The 19,798-nt window shown below is 51.4% G+C and overlaps 1 protein-coding gene across 4 annotated transcripts in view; it reads right to left on the reverse strand.

Annotated features, from left to right (window-relative positions):
* The window catches only part of MYH14 (myosin heavy chain 14), a 72,124-nt gene extending 68,158 nt beyond the window's left edge, over window positions 1-3,966 (reverse strand). For 2 of the 4 annotated variants that reach the window (XM_081275738.1, XM_081275737.1), the window contains exon 1: window positions 2,320-2,859. The gene's annotated coding sequence lies outside the window, so the exon portion shown is untranslated. Of the gene's footprint in view, window positions 1-2,319; window positions 2,860-3,907 lie in introns of those variants that run through there. The other 2 variants (XM_081275739.1, XM_081275740.1) reach the window with 2 other exon arrangements.
* Window positions 3,967-19,798: the final 15,832 nt, after the last annotated feature.

Raw genomic sequence — 19,798 nt, forward strand, 5'->3', positions numbered from 1 at the left:
AATTTTTTTTTTTTAATTTGGTGACATGTTGAAATGATACTATTCGGTGCCATTTAGTATATTGAAATGATACTATTTTGGATGCCCTGGGTTGGGTAAAATACATTTCACTAATGTCATCTGTTCTTTTTTACTTTTTTTAAAATGTGGCTATTAGAAATTTTTTAAATTTTAAATTACACATCGGACTTGCAGTGTATTTATATTGGCAGTGCTATTCTAATCCCAGGAGACGATAAAAAGATAAGTAAGTAAATTATATAGTATGTTAAATGGTAATGAATGCCAATGAAAGAAATCATTGGAGGTACTGAAGTTTTAATTGGGGTGGCTGGGGAAGGCCTCTCTGATGTGGCACTTTTAAATAAAGACCTGAGTGATTTAAAAGAAGGAAGTCACAGGGATGTTGGGAGAAAAAGCTTTCCAGACAGCCAGTGCAAAAGCCCTGTGGCAGGAATATGCTCATAGGTCTCTGTTGCTGTGAAGTGACCAGGGTGACTAGAGCCAGGAGATGGGGATAAAGAGGATAGAAGGTGAGGTAAGGGAGGGGACAAAGGACACAACCTGGCTTTTTACTCTGAGATGTGAGCCCCAGGAAGGTCTTGATCTGACTTTTGTCATCTGGTTCCCTGAACACCTGTGTTGACACCTGTCTTCCCACCTGCTAACATCTCATCCCCTCGGTTAACACCTCCTTCTTTCTCTGTAGAGCAGAGACTGGCCCCATTCTTTCGCTTTCACTCTGCAGATGCCTTTCCAGTACCAGGTGTGCCCAGATGGGTCTGGGCATGGGGAGAGACAGGGAAGCATCAGGGGGCCCTGTCTCTTGGAGCTCCTGCAGAGGGGCCCAGCTCCGGTCTCAGACAATCCAAGGAGTCTGTGAATGATTCTGGAAGCACCCGGGGCACTGCATAAACCAGAGCGTGCTGGCTCCCTCCCGCTCACTGGGAGGCTGTGGACAGTAGTGAGCAGACAGCAATCCCAAGGCAGTCCAAGATGGGCAGGAAGTGACCTGCAGTGTGTCCTCCAGGAGAAGGCTGCCTCTGCCTGTCCCCTGCCTCAGACACACCCATCGCTGCATCCCCACGGCCACAGGACTTCTGGTCATTTCTGCCTCCCACTCAGAGCTTCCACCTCTGCCACCAGGCCTAGAGGTACCTGCCGTCCTCACCTCCCAGCACAGCAGTCCTGGCTCCCAGCCTCTCCTGGCCCTGATACTCCTGGGCTTCAACCCCTGGACCCTGCACTCCGAAAACTGAAAGGCATTTCTCCACCCTGGAGCCCCAAAGAGCTAAGGCTCACCCCAGGTCTCTTGTGTGGCCTTGATACACCCAGAGAAGCTCCATCCCTGGGACTTTACCCCCCACTCCACCCCACCCCACCCCACCCACTTCCTCTCCAGCTCCGTGGCCTTTGACCAGGAAGGGTTTGGGAGTTTTTGCAATCGCTGGGTCCTAGGCCTCCCTCCCTGGAGTCAGGGATCCAGGCCCCAGCCCCCTAAACCCCTCGGGACTCAGCAATCTGAACCCTCAGCCCTCTCTCACCTCACCTCAATCCCTTGGAGGGGAGGATGCTGGGTTCTAAGGACTGTCAGGGGCACTACAGGAGTGAGCCAGCAGGCCTGGCCCAAACAGCTGCGCCCCTCCCGCTCTCCTGCCCTCCCTCAGCCAGCAGGAACGCTTTGCCAGGGCTCATTAGTGTCACCTAGGCAGGTGAGAGCACCTGCCCTGGGAGGGGCAGACATCGCTGGGCTTGAGTAAAAGGAGCCAGGGAGCCGCCCTGGGGCAGGGGTTGGGGCTGCTGGCAACCGACCTCCAACCTGAGCTTCTTGCTACCACCCAGGAGTCCAGCCTCCTCCCTCAGACCCAGGACTCCAGATCCCAGCCTCTTCCCTCAGACCCAGGGGTCCAGAACCCAGTCTCTTCCTTCAGACCCAGGGGTCCAGAACCCAGTCTCTCCTCCCTCAGACCTAGGGGTCCAGAACCCAATCTCTCCTTCCTCAGACCCAGAAAACCAGACCCCAGCCCTTAACCCTCAGACCCAGGGGTCCAGGCCCCAGCCCTCCTCCTCACATCCAGGAGTTGGGACCCCAACCCCCTTCCTCAGATCTAGGAATCCAGGCCTCCAGACCCTGAAGGGCCCCAATCCTTCCCTCTCTCAAGGCCCAGGAATCCCGGCTTGCTGCGCTGTCGACCTTGCTCAGACCTGGGGTACCCGGCCCCCAGGGCCCATCTCCGGATCCAGGAGTCCGAAAACCTCATCTACCCCATCTCAAGCGCCTGTGTCGCCCCCTCCCCATCCGCTGATCGTCGGGACTACCTGGGGGCGCCAGCTGGAGCGGGAAGATGGGGAGGGGGCGCAGGAATCCCGGGTCCTCTTCAAAGCACTCAGGTGCGTCTACCTCCGCGGTCCAGCGCGGGGCGGGGCCACGTCGCGTCACGGGGTGGGAACCCGGGTCTGATGTCACCCAGCACCTGCCCGGCTGGGGAAGGGGGCGGGTCCTGGAGCTGCAGGCCTTTGACAGGGGGACGAGCCGGAGGGCAGAGGGATCCTATTGCCAGATGGGCGGCGGCGCCAGGGGCTCCTCCTCCTCCGCGGGCGAAGGTCAAGGCCCGCGGCGGAGAGGGTTTAGGACTCCCAGTATTCAATCCCGCTCCCAGCCTCCCTGGCTGGGATTGGGTCCATGAAATTAATAAAGCGATGTGGAGAAAAGGCCCAGGCCAGCGTTTCACCATGTACTCCCTCTGAGCCTCAGTGTCCCCACCCCTGGAAGTGGAGAACACAGTCCACAGAGTGAAGCGAAAAGGACCAAAGGCAATTCTGGCCGGCTGAGCTGCGGGCTCCTCACCGGTGAATGGAGGATGAAACACTGGTAAGAGTGTCCCCCACAGGCCAGGTGTCTTTCTGCTCACCTAGAGCAGCTCTTGGAATTTTGATTCATAGAATGATCTTAACAACCAATGAGATAGGAACAATTAGCATCTCCATTTCTCTGACGGGGAAACTGAGGCATGGGGAGATGAAGAAATGTGCTCAAGGTCACACACTAAGAGGGACATCTGGGACTCAAGCCCATACTGTCAGCTGCCATTCTAAAGAAGGGGGGGGGCAAATATGTGGTAGGTCCTCAAAGTGGCCACCGCCATCCTTAGGGGGCTACTATGTGATTAAAAAAGTTGAGAGGGGCTGGGGTTGTGCCTCAGCGGTAGAGCACTCGCCTAGCACGTTCGAGACCCTGGGTTCGATCCCCAGCACCACATAAAATAAAGGTATTGTGTCCAACTACAACTAAAAAATAAATTAAAAAAAAAGAGGTTGAGAGCCTCAGCACACACTTTGTCGCCAAAGTATTCTTCACCTGGTTTCTCTGTAGTCCCTGCCTCCATCAGTTTTCTTTTCTGTGAAATGGGTACAATATAATCACTCTGAGTTAATTTGATAATAAAAGGAAATAGTTTTAGTTATAAAAATAAAAGCGGCCAAGGACATCGTAGGTGTTCAAAAGTTCTTTCCCCACCCCTCTCTGGCCCGCAGTTTTCACACGTGAAAAGAAAGACACTGTCATCCTGGGGGCGGGGGACTGAAGGCAATGACTCAGGCATTAAACTGTCCACAGTCCCAAAGAAAGCCACAGTTTCCCTTTTTGTGGAAAAGGCCCGGTGACGCCAGCGAGGACCCAGACCCGACCTCCAACACAGTAGGAACTCGGGTTGGGGGAGTGCAGCTCTCCTGTCCCCCCTCCCCCGCCGCCGTCCCCCTGCGCGCCCAAGGTGCGTGTCCGCATCACCGCCCCTCTCCGGTTGCCCGCACCGGCCTCCGGGGCCCGATCGCAGCCCCCAGCCTACAGCCTCCCCGGGCCCAGTCCCGCTCTGCGGCCCCCAGCGCGTTGCTGGCCCAGGACACTCACCGGCTTGCAGGGCCGTCCAGAGGCTTCGGCCTGGGGAGAAAGAGAGGAGGGTCTGCCAAGACAGCCCCGCCCCCACGAGCACAGCGGGGACCAATCCGCGCCTGCTGCGGCAAGCCACGGCCCCGCCCATGGGGGCCAGCGACCGCCAATCAAGAAGAGCGGCTGGTGGCTAGGGCCAATCACAAGTTGCCGAAGGGTGCCAGCCGTGGGAAAAGATCTTGGCCGGAGAGCCGAGGCCGGCCGCGCGGTCGTGGGTGGGACCCGAGGCCTGACCGGCAGCGGGCGTGACCAATGGAGGGGAGCGGGGGGCGGCCGGGGGCAGGAGGCCCAAGCGGACCGAGTGAATGGGCCGCTTTGTGTGCACGGTTTGAATGGGGGCCTTTGTGAGGGCCGGCGTGGGGGGTGCGGCTGGAGGCCAGAATGCCTGGGTCCCCAGGGAGCCGGCGGGCAGGAGAGACGGGAGAAAGAATTCGCTTTTGTCGACCGCCGACCGCGTATCCGGCACTATCCCGGGCCCTCACCCACAGGGGAGGTGTGGGCGGTGATACCAGCAGTAATAATAATCATTTATTGAGCGCCCGGTGTATGCCAGGAGCTCTGCAAAGCGCGTTACCTGCATGATTTCATTTAATCCTTACAACGAACCCCTTGAAATTGGTGCCATTAAGAGCTTCATCTTCCAGATGAGGTAAACCCAGGCTGAGAAAGAGTGTTAATTGCCGAACGTCAGAGCTGACAAATGGCAGGACAAAGAACTCCGAGTCTGACTCCAGAGCTTGGGCTTTTAGTCCCCACGCTCTGCACAAACGTGGGGAAATGATTCCTAATTCACAGACAGGAAAATCGAGGCTCGGAAGAGGCCAGAGACATCCCAAGGTCATAAAGCAAGGGCTCCACGGAACTCCCAGGTGGTTCAGTGCAGCTCAGCAGCTGGGTTCTGCATCTGTAAAACTGGGCTGATGATGTCCCTTCCTCTCCCCTTCCCCCCACCCTTCCACTGTCTACTGCCAAGGGTGTGCACTGGGATCTCTATTCAGACCTGGCCCCTCTTCGGTTCAGAACGTTGTCTGGCAACCATTTCACTTAAAGTCAAAGTCCTCTCCATGGCCCACAGGCCTTGCACCTCGTACTCAGGCCCCTATCCCTCTGATCTCACTCCTCCCTCCACCTCTGCTTCTTTCATTCTGCTCCTGATTGTTCTTCAGTTCCTTCAGAGCTCCTTAGGCATGGTCCTGCCCCAGGGCCTTTGCATTCTCTGGTCTTTCCAGCAGGAATGCTCTTCTCCCAGGTTTGCACAGCTGCCTTCTTCTGGTATCAGTTCTTCCCCAATGTCATCTCTTCTGAGAGGCTTTTTATGATTATCCTCTATAAAAACCACTTCCCTCTTCACTCTCTCCCCACTGGATCCTGCTTTGTTTTTCCTCACGACACTGGTACTGTTTGTTTATTTATCTGTCTATCATGTCTCTGCACTAGAATTTCAGTCCCAGGAGGGCAAGGATCTTTGTTTTATTCAATGCTGAATCCCCAGGACCTGGCACACAATAGGTGCTCAATAAATATTTGTCAGCCAGGTGTAGCAGTACACACCTCTAATCCCAGCAACTCAGGAGGCTAAGGCAGGATTGCAAACTTGAGGCCAGTCTCAGCAACTTAGTGAGACTGTGTCTTGAAACTTAAAAAAAAGGGGGGGGTGCTGGGAATGTAGTTCAGTGGTAGAGTGCCCCTGGGTTTAATCCCAGTACCAAAAACAGACAAACAGATAAAAATATTTGTTGAATAGACAGTAGTAAATCCTCGTATGGTGTAGAGTCAATGAATTAGTACATATGCTCTTGGTTCAGTCCTGACATTGGGCCAAAGGCTAAATAAACAATGATTATTGTAATGGTTGTTATCTTTTGCCCTACAAACAGCACACAGGAGAAAAACTATACACCTACTAACTGTGGAACAGGGGAAAGACACTGGAGAACGGGAAGGGGAGAAGTTGGGAATTAAGAAATGGAGAGACAAAGAGACAGGGGAGAGAAGCCAGAGGTGTGTCGTGTGCAAGTCTGAGCATCTGCTCTGAGTGTATTTGCTCCACAATCACAAAAGTGAGTTGCTGAACTGTCTTGGAGTCATGAAGTGTTGAGATGGCCATGGCTTCACCGTTGCCCAGCCTCTCCCACCTCTAGGCAGCTGGGGAAACTGAGTCCCATGGAGGAGAGGGCCTTGCCAAGAGGACCGGCAGTGACGGAGACCTGAATGGCTGCTGGGAACCCGGCCGCCGTCGTTATCTCAACACACCCGATGCCAGCCCCGTGAGATTGGCAGTATCAGCACCCTACTTTACAGCCAGCAAATGCCCAGGGTCTCCTGACTCCTGCTGGTTCCAGATCTGGGATCCAACACCAGTGGGTCAGACCCTTGAATCGGAGCTCTTAACCAGGACAGAGCTGAGGGCTCCTGTCACTCTGGCTGGTGCACTCTCATCCTGCAGAGAGGGTAACAGAGATGGTTTACAAAGTGCTGTCTGTGTGCTGGACATGGTGCCTCCATGTAGGACTCACAGCAGCATCTCACACCCCGTGAAGTTGGTATTTATCATCCTCACTGGGTGGGGAGAAAACTGAGGCTCAGAAGTGTGAGAGTCCTGTGCTGGAGGCCCCAGGAAAAGTGGGCACTGGGATGCCACAGAGTTTCACACAGGAAACAGGGCTCTGGCACCCCTAGTCTAACCACAAGCTGTTTGGAAATCAGAGATGCCATCAGTCCCCTTCGGTGCGATATCTGCCTGGCGTGTAGTGATGTCGTCATTTCCACCACGAGTCGAAACCTGCCTGGGAACTGGAGAGGGCAGTCATTGCTGTTCAGCTCTGGGGAAACTGATGACATCACTGGGTGATGATAATGAGCTGCTTTTTGTGAGGGTTCTCTATCCTGCGCTAAGCACTTTAATTGTTGATAACATCTGGGCAATGGAGCAAGACCCTGTCTCAAACTAAAAAATGAAAAGGGCTGGGGAAGTAGCTCAGTGGTAGGGCGCTCCTGGGTTCAATCCCCAGGGCTTCAGAGAAATAGTTGACAATATTTATGGAGTGCTTAATACTTCTAAGCCCTTCATAAGTATTAAAACCCACAATCCTCCCACTACTCTCAGCGGTAAGCACTGAGAGCATGCCCACTTTACAGGTGAGAATACCCAGGCACAGTTGCCCAGGTTTGCACATTTCCAAAGTGGCAGAGGCTGAGTTGGAACCCATGTAATCTGTCTGCAGATCACTACACAAAACCACCAGAAAGAAACCAAGGCCCAGAGAGCCAGGTCCAAAGCGGGCATCACACCACCTCTGAGCCCTCTTCTGTCCCCCATCTACACCTGCGAGAAAACATCCTCTGGATAAAGTCCCAAACTCATTCCCTTTAGGCTCAAGACCTCCCCACCAACGAGCTGGGACAGTCCTTATTAAGTCACGAGGCCTGGCTCTCAGGGGCTGCACTGATCCCTCCGTGGGTCCTGAGGGTACATTATGAGAGAGGGGACTCAGACATGAGGGTGAGTGGGACACAGGAACGGGTGTGTGCTGGGGAAGAGGAAGTGGAGCATCCTGAGTCTCCAGGGCAGATGGATTCCCGCCAGCTGGCGCCACCCACAGGCATGACCTTGGTGTGCACAATCTGCGTAATGGGCAGACAGGGGTGGGGGAAAGCCCTCAAGAACTAAGTGGACCTACACAAATAAAAACTGGAGCTGGAAGGGGAGAAGACAGGAGGGTTAGGGACAGGACTGTTTGGGGGTGGAAGAGGGTTCAGGGGCTTTTTTGAATCAAAAAACAAACTTGGGGGGAGCAGCTTCCTTGCCTGGTGAGAGGAGGGGGACCGGGAGAACGAGGCTGTGAGTCTGCTCTGGGGCCTCGAGGCAGCTCTGCCTGGGCATCTTCCCCGTGGCAGCCTTGAATGGCTCCAGTATTTTATTTTTGGTTGCTGGGCTGTTGTTTTGGTGCATGTGACCCAGAGCTGGAACTGGCTCGGAGACAAGAGCAAGCTGGCAGCCACATGTGGGTCATGGATGAATGACAGGCTCAGTTCTGCAACAACAAATATTTATTGAGCGCCTACTGTGTGCCATGCATCGTTTTGGACTAGGCGTCAGCAAACCTCATCTGTGAAAGGGCAGACAGTGAAGGTCCCTAGCTTTGAGGGCCAGATGGCCTGGGCTGTGACTGCTCCACGCCACGCCTGCAGCTCGAGAGCGGCCAGGGACAAGGTGTAGACAGACGAATGGGGTCACGTTTGAACAAAACTGTTCACACAAACAGAAAGAACTTGAACTTGGGCTATAGTTGTCATCCCCTGTTTTAGAGAAGAGAAAAGACACAAAGACTTGGCCCTGGCTCTCACAAAACGCAGATGCTAATCCACCTGCACAGCAGGCAGGAGAAACCAGCTCACCCCTAAGTCAGACCCTGTTCCTCCCCTGCTCAGAATCCTGCCCAGTCACACTCAGAGTGAAAGCAGAGTCCCCACCATGGCCCACAGAGTCATTGGTGTCATCTGGTCCCTTTGCCTGCTCTCTGTCCCTCCCTCACTCTGCTCCAGCCACACTGACCTCTTTGTTGCTCCTCAAATACACCAGGCACCATCCTGCCTCAGGGCCCTTGTACCTGCCACTCTCTCTACCTGGAATGTTCTTCCCGGCCGTTCCTTGCAGATTCAGGGAGGCCTCCCCTGAGCACGCACTCATTCCCCTGGGCCCCCTACACCCCTCACCCTGCTCTCTTCACTTCACCACAGCGCTCAGCATCCTGAGCACCCCACCTGCCAGTCCTTTGCTTGTTACCTTTATTGTCTATTCTCCAACACCCCCTAGAATGGCAGTGCTGTGTAGGTGGGGGATTTGTCCAGCTTGTCCCCGGCCGTGTTCCCAGTACCTACAACACAGCCTGGCACAGAGTTGATAGTCGACAAACGCTTGTCCGTGGCATGATGGCATTCTAGGGTGGACACAGATGCCAACCAAGTGAATGCACGGCGCACAGCACAACAGCAAGTCAGGGGAAGTGCTGAGAGAAGAGCCATGGGCGGGCGAGAGGAGCACGGTGACAGGGGCATCGTTTTAGAAGGGGGTCAGGGAAGGCCCTCTGAAGAGGTGACATTAAGGTGGATCCATGAGACAGGTGACACTGGAGAAGGAGCACGTGACGGTTGATATGTGAGTACATAAATGAATGGACGGATGGGTGGCTGGTGAACAGGAGGATGAAGAGGGAGCTGAGGGTCCTGTGTGGACGAGTCAGTGAGCAGAGCCCACAGCAGGGCCAGGGGGCAGCTGGGTGGAGGATCAACCAGGGCAAGATGATGAGCAGTGAGCACACAGACGGGTGGACAGGGAGAGGGAGGGACAGACAGATGATGGATGGGCAGAGGGAGGGGCAGACAATGAGGGATGGGCAGAGGGAGGGACAAATAGGTGGATGGAAAGACAGACAGATGAACAGATGGATGGATGGGTGGATGGGTGGATGGATGATGGACAGGCAGAGAGAGGAACAGACAGGTGGACAGGCGGATGGAGGGACAGACAGATGAACAGATGGATGGGTGGGTGGGTGCAGGGATGGTGGGTGCAGGGGTGGCGGATGGTCTTTCAAGCCTCCCTGCCTTTGCACGAGCTGTGCCTTCTGGCCTGTCACTCCTTTCCCCATCTCACCACCTGTGGTCAGCTTCCCAAGGGCCCCTCCATGCTCAGAATGTGCAGAGGGCTCCCTGATCTCAGCCGGCTCCCGTCCGGCCCTGACAGCTTGCTCCCTCCTGCAGAGGCTCTGATCACATGGATCATAGTGATGTCTGTGGCGCTTCACACACCAGCAGCCCTTCCAGAGTCAGAGTCCAGAGTCACGTCAGTGTCCACAGCCTGACCCAGCCAGGGATGGCGCATATGACCAGAAGGGCTCTCTCAGAGCCATGCTGTGCCTGAGCAAGGGATGGTGCATGTCTCCCCTCCTCCCGGGGCTGGCGAGGCAGAAGTCTGACCCCATTGCTGTCTGTGGGGCTCTGCAGGGCCGAGTGTGGGGCTTGGGTGTGTTGCCCCACCCGGGACCCCGTGAGTGTCTGCGTGGAGAGTGTGTGAGAGGGCAGGTCTGCATCTCTAGCCAGACCGAGTTCAATGCTGAGCTTCTCACCCTCCCTGTTCCTGCCTCCACCTGCCATGCTCACCCTGAATTGTATCCCTCTTTGCCTCCCCTACCGTTTGGAGGCCCTTGAGGGCAGGGCTTGGGTCTGACCCATCCCTGCATCTGTTAACTCCCCAAAAGCCAGAGTCCGACGCTTACTAGGTGCCCAGGATCCCAGCACTAGATCCGGAGCACAGCATGCCTCAGGGGAGGCTGTCACTCAGGAAATGAAAGTAGGACTTTCGTCACTGGGTGAGCTGCTACTCACACTTCAAATCCTGACTCAAGCCTATAATCCCAGCTGCTTGGGAGTCTGAGACAGGAGGATCACAAGTTCAAAGCCAACCTCAGCAAAAATGAGGTGCTAAGCAACTCAGTGAGACCCTGTCTCTAAATAAAATACAAACTAGGGCTAGGGATGTGGCTCAGTGGTCGAGTGCCCTGAGTTCAATCCCCAGTACCCCCCAATAAAAAACCCAACTCAAAAGAATCCATCTTTTGTATACCTCTTCCAAGAATACATCTCTGACTCCTTCTGGTGGCCAAATAACACTCACAACAAGATTTGGGGGAGATATTATTTCTCTTTTATGAATGGGAGAGAAGTCTAATGAATAGAAAAAGGCAAAAGTGATGGGTGTCGTTTCCATGATTTGGTTAGAAAACACTGTAACTCTATTATCAGGTGACTCTCTTTTCTGGTAATTTGATAAATCAAACTGCTCTATTCATGTGGCAAGAAACTGAGGGTGACCACTGACCAATAGCCTATGAAAACCTGAATGCTGCCAAGAACCAAGTGAGTCGAGCCCTGAGAGGAACCACAGCCTTAGCCCACATGATCTGGGCCTTGGGAGACCCTGAAGCAGAGGACCAGCTATTTTATTAATTTTTTTTAATGAAAACAATTTTAATTAGGCAAGGTGGGAAAACAAGCACCAGGACTTTATTATTAAGTATTTATCATCTCTGGAAGAAGGTGCTAATTATAGTCACCCTGTACTGGGAGAGTGTATGTGCACCGTTTTAAATATTTTATACACCGGAACTCATTCAGATCTTTCAACGGCCCTGGGAGGCAGGCACCATCCAAAGTTTCTACTGAGGATGAAGACAATCGTGGCTGGCAGAATTTAAGGCGTCCGCCAGCTCAAGAAGGCAGAGTGGCAGGTCTGGGATTTGAACCCGGGGAGTCTTGCCCCTACACTAATGCTCTGCTCCTTAGAGGGGAGGACGCAGAGGAGCCCGTGGTGGCGGGTTCCTGCCCCACCCCGCAGTGATGCCAGTTGAGCAGATCTTGGCCCGGCGCAGGGGTCTGCCTTTCCATGAGTTCCCCGGTGCTACGATCCTAATGACCCCTCCAAAACCCTCATTGAACTTTTTTAAAATTCTTTTTTATTGTAGGTGGACACAATACCTTTATTTTATTTATTTATATGCGGTGCTGAGGATCGAACCCAGTGCTCCGCATGTGCTGGCGAATGCTCCACTGCGGAGCCCCAGCCCCAGCCCCCTATGATGAAATTTAATTGCCATTTCGACCGTTTGGGAAGACCGGACCTTTAAGGTGTGATGACGTCACCCTGGCGAATGAATTAATGCCCTGACCTCGGGAACAGCTTAGATCTGGCTTGCTATAAAAGCAAGCTCTGGGCCTCTGGCGTGCCGAGTGGCATTTCCAGTCGAGCCACCTGGGCAAAAATGGCCCTCACAGGTCCCATATGGCCTCTCCAGCTTCCAGAGCTGTGAAAACTAAACTTTTCTTTCTGAATCACCCAGGCCGAGGTCCTCGTCTATAGCGGCAGAAAATGGACCACGACGCGGGCTGATCTGACGCATCACCTACCAGAACCGAGGCGCCTCGTGGCCCCTTTTTCGCTCACCTCTTAAATCCAGTCCCACAGCAAATATAATCAACTTGACCTTCAGCAGATAGCCAGAATCTGACCCCCTGTGTGGCCCCCACTGCTGCTCTCGGTCCCCACCACCCGCGTCTCCTGCCCGGACCATGGCAGCAGCGCGACTCTGGTGCATCCCCACCCTGTGTCGCTACTTCCCACATGGCCCTCAGGACCCCTTAGAACCCAGGACAGCTCACATCCCTCCTTGGCTCTGAGCCCTCCTCTGGCTCCGGGCTCACCCCGATCATAGATCTCACCATGGACCACCAGATCCTGCAGGATATGGCCCCTTTGTCTTGTCTTGGACTTCAGCTGCCCTTCACTCACTCCATATGTGCACCCTGGCCTCTTGCTGCACCCCAAATACAGCAGACACATTCCTACCTCAGGGCCTCTGCAGAGAGCTTCCCTCTTGTTGGATATGGAAAAGGACAAACCCCAAAATAACGTGGCCCAGGGCGAAGGAATGAAAAAGTCACTGTCTTTCCCAGGGACAAGACAGGCCCCTGGAGGAAATTTCCATCAAGTCTGAAATGATGGTTTCTGGGAAGAGGCCAAAAGCATTGATCCCACCCTAAACTGACCCCACAACCCCAACTGATATTTATCTTTATTTGTAAAGATAAATCCTAGGCATGACCACTGACTCCACACCCACTAACCCCACACCCTCCATCCGGCCCAGTTAAGATAGCCCAAATTGACACACTCATTAATTGAGTCACCTCTTGGTGTAACCTATATAACCCAAAACCTCCCTTTGGCCGATGGCTCTTTTTCCATCAGAAGGTAACTCTGTTCCTGAATGAGGACTGTCCGGAGCTGATCCATAAAGCTTGTGTCTGGCCTGGTCCTTCTGGACTAACACCTTGCTGAAAAGCTTTTCCTTCATGCATTATCCCGACATGGCTTCCCCCCAATTCATTCACAAGGACGTTTTCTCTGGTCACCCTGCTTAACACCTCAACCACACCCCAGGGCCTTCCATGCCCTTCATCTCTCCTTCTCTGTTTCCACCTATTTGTTACTGTCTAATATGTTATGTGATTGACATATTTCCTGTGTCTGTTAGTGATTGCTTCTCTTAACTGAGGGACTCTCTTTCATTCACTGTTCTGTCTTCCCAGCACCTAGGACAGTTCCTTGCACACACAGTGAGCTAAGTAACTCTCTGTCAAATGAACGAAATACATTAACCCTTGAGAAATTCTGCTCTAGCCCATAGAATGCAAGGAGCTTCAGATTCCTCATTGCTTTTCTGTGCCATTGGCATTATCTAACGTGACCATCATTACCCCAAGATCAGGAGCAGGGAAAAGGCCATCAAAGATATTTTTTAAACCTTCTTTTCTTTTTGAATTAAAAAAAAAAGGTGGAAAATTCAAAGAAGGTAACAGTTCCCCTGACCAGCTCTTTCCTTCCCACTTCCCCTTCCAGATGTATTTCCCTGATGATATTTTAGTGTGAACTCTTCCAGAAACTTCCACTATTTATTTACATCAGAGATCAGCAAATGACAGTCCACAAGTCACATCTGTCCCCCCACCTCCTGTGTTCGTCATTAAAGTTTTATTGGAACACAGCCATGCTCTTTGGTTTCATTATTGTCTCAGGCCACTTTCAGGCTACCAGGACAGAGTCAAGGACAAATAGCTGAGAAATATCCCTTATTGATTTCTCGTGTTTAGAAAAATAGGAAGATATGTGACATAGGGAATTCTGACTTGTTCTTCTTACTTGGCAATATGTCTTGGCAAATTTTTATTTCATACATTTGAATTAACCTTGATCATTTTCCACATGTGTATAGTATTCCATGACCACAGTCTTTAGTTCCGTTGGCACCTCTCCCTTTGGTGGGGCTGTAAGTGGCTTTCTGTTTTTTCACCTTCACTAATGGCAATCCAGTGAACACCCTTCTTCCTGCTTCCTTCTGCGTGCAGGGGGATGATGCCAGGTCAAAGTGTATGTGCAGTTAAGATTTTAATAGGTGTTGCCAAGCTGCCGCCCACAACAGTACTGTTTTCCTTCTTAGGGAAAAAACTAATGGAAAAGAAACCAGTCCGGACAAGGTATTTATTACATGGCTATTCTGCGAGAGGTTCCACCCCTTGGGAGGTTTCCCTGACCCCAGGACACACCGCAGACTCTCAGCCCTTTGTGCTGACTGTTCCATCCTCCGCCCTTCTCTGCCTGCCGAGATGTCTCTAAGGTTTCAAAATCCATCGAGAATGACAGGGCAGGATTTGTGGCCTTAACTGTGCAATTATCCTGGGACCCAGCAATCCCAGCCCCTGGTGGGTACCCACAGGGAAGCACACGCAGTGGGCACAAGGACATGCCCAAGGATGCCCAGGGCAGAATGGGGATGTGGAGACACCCTGGGTATTGTCACTTGGAGAATGGATAAGTAGAAGGAGGTTGATTCCCCTCCAATGTTCTAGAAGCAATAAATCAAGAGTCCCGCAGGGTAACAAGAGGATCCTAAACAAAACGGGGTACACAGCACAACTTAAACGATATCATCTCTAGTGTCAACTTAGAAGACGTAACTACCCACAGCGACACTCCGGGGCTGCAGGGGTCTGTGCATCTGAAGCTGAATGACGGCTGCAGGTATTGGGGTTTGTCTACGGGTCAGGGGCAGGGGAGCGGCAAGAAGTAGGATGGAGAAGTCAAGAGAAAAATAAACAAGAGCAAAAGAGGGACACGGACAAATGAACAAGCCAAGAGATGCACGTATGACACAAATTCTAGGCACCAGACGCCACCCCGCTGCCAAAGGGTCCATCTTAGAGGGTCGTCTCTTCGCAGGAGCTGTCCCCATACTGTGCCCCTGTCCTCCAATCCTTCCTCAGCCAGAACCAGCCACTGTCTCCTCTCAGATCCTGCCGGTGCCTTCCGCTGCACCGCGACACCACCATCTCCCTAAATGGAGACTGTCGGTGACCGCAGAAGGTGCTGGAGGAGGAAATCCAGCCCCTGACTCAGTTCCCCGATGGCTGGTGGGGAAGCACCTCCCACACAGAACTGTCGGGAAGCGAGTTAACTAAGCCACCTCCTGCGCTATGCACAGCGACTTGGGCACATGGCGAGCCCTCAGTAAAAGTCAGTGGCTTTACTAATATTGTTATTGGGATTGGCCTCAGGGCCTTGAGAATGACCCCGCTCCGACGCCCCCGCCTTCAGGAGGCTTCCTGATTGTTCCCCAGGGAGCCCTCCGGCTTCTATGGCCACTCTGTCCACATCTCCCCCAGGTGTGGACACTGCCTGCTCACCTGTCGGTCTCCCACGCTGGACCGGGAACTCCTCAAGGTCCGGGACCAGGGTGGGTTGGCCTTGAGTTCCTCAGAGCCTGGCATAGTGGCTGGTGTCCCTTGGCCTCCAGAACCATCTGCCCATCGGAACGGAATGCGGGCAAGGAGGACAGATAAGGCAGGTGTATAATTAACGAATATATAGCGGGCTGTGTGTGATAAGAGCCTGCTGACAGGGAGACCAGCCTGCCGAGTCCCGTCCGGTTTCAACCCACCTGCCTCCTCCCCCGGGCTGCCCCTGCACTCCAGGCTCCCAGGAAGCACACCCAGGCCACAGCCGGCTCTGAGCCTCAGCCTGGACCTGGAGGGACACCTCTCCTTCCCCCTTCTCCATTGTCATTGTGTCAGGTGACGCAGGTGTGATACAGTGGACAACAATCACTCTCAGTCTTGTGCATGTGTGTGGGTCCCTTGGCCTCAGATAAAGCTTATGGACCCTTCCCAAGCATACATTCCTAAAGTCAGGTTTGTCAAGATTTAATTTTTGTTCAGATTTATAATCTTTGTGTATCTCTACAGTAGTCTCCCTTATCTGTGGTTTTGCTGTCTGAGATTTTTGGATACTCAAAAAAAAAAAAAAAAAAAAAAACGGTGGCTGAGTTTATTACCGCATGTCTGGGTGTCCTGATGACAGACGGACAATGGCTGGATGAGCAGGAGAAGAAAGAAGTACCAAGCTGAACACAAGCTGTTCCTCAGCAGCTCTGCGCACCACTGGGCCACCCCCAGAACCACAAGTTGGGATAAGGAGTGCAAAAGGAATTAGATGTCCATCCCTAGCCGTCAACAATACTTTGCTGTTTAATAAAAACTGTCATGTTATCTGGGGGAAGGAATTTGACAATGGGTTACCTTGAGTTTCCTCTGACCTAAGAACCATCATGTACAAAATTCTCTTTTCATCCTAAAGTAGTATCTTGACACTAATACACCCCAAAACTGTCTTGGCATTTGGGTGCAGACTTTATTTTAAGGACATAATTCAAAAGCTATGAAGCTGTGTCATCCTGGGACCCAAACAACGTTGGTCACCAGAGTGGATGTTTAGGGATCTGGGTCATGCTGTGTCGGCACTGAACACTAGATTCTGAGTGGAATCAGTGTTGATAGCAGCTCAATTCACAATAGCTAAGCTATGGAACCACCTAGATGCCCTTCAACAGACGAATGGGTAAAGAAAATGTGGTACATATACACAATGGAATATTATTCAGCCATAAAGAAGAATGAAATTTCCTGGTAAATGGATGGAGCTGGATACTATCATGCAATGTAAAATAAGCCAACTCCAAAAAAAACCCAAGGTATGCAAATACTGACTCAGAATAGGTGGGGAGGCGTTCACTGGATTTGACAGGGCAGAGTGGGGGAAAGGAAGGGGGATGGGAATGGGAAAGACAATAGAATGTAACTTTATGTATGTATAACATTTATGTATGTATGTATCCTATGTTATGTATGAATATACGACCAGGGTAGCTCCACATCATGGACAACCACAAAAATGGGAAGTTCCACTCCATATGTAATTTATGTCAAAATACACTCTACTGTCATGTATATCTAAAAAGAATAAATAAAAAAAATTTAAAAACTAATTAAATTTTAGACCCTGAGTGGAGAAGGTGCCCTGGCTCCTGGAGCCCAACATGCATGTTGGTGGTAAGAGGGCGTCAACTCAGCTCCCAGCACAGGGATTCCCTGGGTCTCCGGGCAGCACTCTGATTCTCTGTGGGTGCATGCTTCTTTTCTTTGGCATTAAAAACAAAATCTACTGCGCAGAATTCCATACATGGATGTCCCGTGGTTTATTTTAAACGACCCACAGATGGGTTGATGGATGTTTAAATTATTCCCAGTGTTTTGCTCTGATAGAGAAGAAAGTGGAGACGGTGTTACCATGCCTCTTCACAAACATGGGCCAGTTACTTCCCCTGGGATGGAAACTGTGAGTAGTACTGCTGGATCTCCGTGCATTCCCCCCCCACACATTTCACTGTGGAGCACGTAGAAATGTAGAAAATTGGGAAGAAAAAAATTGTGGGAGGATCACCCAAGTAGGCCCTGGCTAGATTCTCCACTTGTGAGCCTCCGGATGCATTTCCTTTACTCCATGTATATCCACCTGTCTGTCTCTCTTATCTCAATGATTCTGAGCCAGAGATAAATTTGCCTTCCAGGGGACATTCAATGTCTAGGATCACTTACTATGGTCACAATCTGTGCATGGGAGAGAGTTATGGCATTTGCTTGGTAGAATCCAAAATGCCAGTGACGTCCTATAATTCAGGACAGCATTCTACAATGAAGAATTCTCTGGCCCCAAATGTCAAAAGTGCCAACATTGAGGGACTCTGCAGTCAATCTGCTTATTAGAATAACTCAAGGGCTGTGTCTGTGGCTCAGTGGCAGAGCACTCACCTAGCAAGTGCAAGGCCCTGGGTTCGATCCTCAGTACCACATAAAAATAAATAAATAATTTTTTTAAAAAAAGAATGACTCAAGACAACAGTGTGCTTCAGTTATAAACACATCATTGGGCACATTATTAACTCAAGCTCAGTAATTGTTTACAGTTGCCCTTTTTTTAATATTTATTTTTTTTTAGTTGTGGTTGGACACAATACCTTTATTTATTTATTTTTATATGGCGCTGAGGATCGAACCCAGGGCCTCCCACGTGCTAAGTGAGTGCTCTACTGCTGAGCCACAACCCCAGCCCTACAGTTCCCCTTTTGAGGTAAAAGGTACATACAATAAAATATATAACTCCTGCATATACCAGGCAATGAGTTTTGACAAATGTTCACATCCAATCATCAAAAATAGAGAACCTTTCCCTACCTGAGGGAGTTGCCTCATATTCCTCTGCCATCAGCCCCCGCAAACTCCCAAATCTGTCCCAATAGCTACTGTTTTGGTTTTAATCAGTGTAAACTAGTCTGTTCTAGAAATTTTTATAAATAGAATCCTATAGTAGATAATTTTGTGTCTGCCTTTTTAATTCAACATAACACTTTTGGTATTTATTCATCTTGTTGTAGGAATGTTTCTTAAGCCATTTTCCTTTTGATTGCTGTGTAATGTTCCAAGACATGGATGTGCTAGTGTGTTTATTCATGGTCTTATTGATGATCAGCTGGGATATTCAAGTCTGAAGATATTTTGCATTCATTTCTCTTGGAAGAAATATCTAAGAGTTGGATGTCTTGGTGATAGAGTGAGTGTAGTTTTAATTTACAAGAAAATGCCAGAACTTTCCCCAGGGTGTCTGTATGAGCTTCCTATGGCTGCTATAACAAATTGTCACAAATTTGGTGGCTTAAAACAGCTCAGATTTGTTATCCTGTAATTGTAGAGATCAAGATGTCTGGAGTGGGCGTTATAGGGTGGGCATCAAGGTGTCATTGGGACTGCTTCTTCTGGAAGCTCTGAAGAATTGTTTTCCATCTTATTTGTAGGTCTGAGAAGCCGCCTTCCCCCTCAGCTCGTGACCTCGTCACTCTGACCCCTGCTTCCGTCATCACGCCTCCCTCCCTGACTCTGACCCACCTGCCTGTCTCCTGCAAGGAACCCTGTGGTTCCACTGGGTCCCCTGGTAACCCAGGATCCCGTCTCAGGAGCCTTAACGCGCCACACAAGCAGAGTCCTTTCTCCCAGGCAGGACAACGTGGTCAGAGGCTCTGGGGTTGGGGTGGGACATTTTGGGGGATGTTCTGCTTAGGTCTTTCCCCAGGGATCTGACATCTTCCTCATCCTGCACCCTGGTCCTGTGGTTCTAGTCGGTGGCTGCGCCCCAGTGTTCCTTCAGTTGCTCTTCCCTGATGACTGTTCATTTTCACATGCTTTTCCTCCTGGGGGTGTGTCTGTTCAGATCCTTTGCTCATATTTGAATCGGGTTGTGTGTCTGAGTTCCAGGAGGAGCATTTTTTTGGAGAGGAACTAATTGCCACCTTGGCTCCACTCATAACTGCGCGTCTCGCTCGCTTCAGAGGAGCAGAAAGCACCGTCTGCCCTCCTTCCATCCTCCTCTCCCTCAGTCTCTGCCAGCTCCCTCCCCTGCTTCCTCAAGAGTCTTCCCGGCTTTGGGGACAACAGGGTCAATTGGACACTTCCTGGGAAGGAGGCTTAGCTCTGGAACCCTCCTGTCCGACATGGGAACCACAGGTCACGGGAGGCTACTGAAATATAAATGGATTAAAATTAAGTAAGATGAACAATTCGGTTCCTCGGCCTCGTCTGTCCTCTCCTACACAATCCACAGGCACACGAGGCCGTGGCTACCGTGCTGGCAGCACAGATGCTCCACATTCCCATCCTGGTGGAACGTTCTAGAAGTCTCTGGGATGGGGGAGGACCAACCTGTCTCTCATAGCCAGCACCTTTTCTAAGACCGCACAGATGTGTCATTATGCTAAACGCCTGCCTTTCCCACTGGGGGTGAGGAAGGGAAGACATCAAGGAGAGGAGAGAATGAGAAAAAACCATCCAACCGTAATTATAATAATCCTCTGG

This window comes from Spermophilus citellus (assembly GCF_964194105.1).
Source record: "Spermophilus citellus genome assembly, chromosome: 18".
Classification (NCBI taxonomy): domain Eukaryota; kingdom Metazoa; phylum Chordata; class Mammalia; order Rodentia; family Sciuridae; genus Spermophilus; species Spermophilus citellus.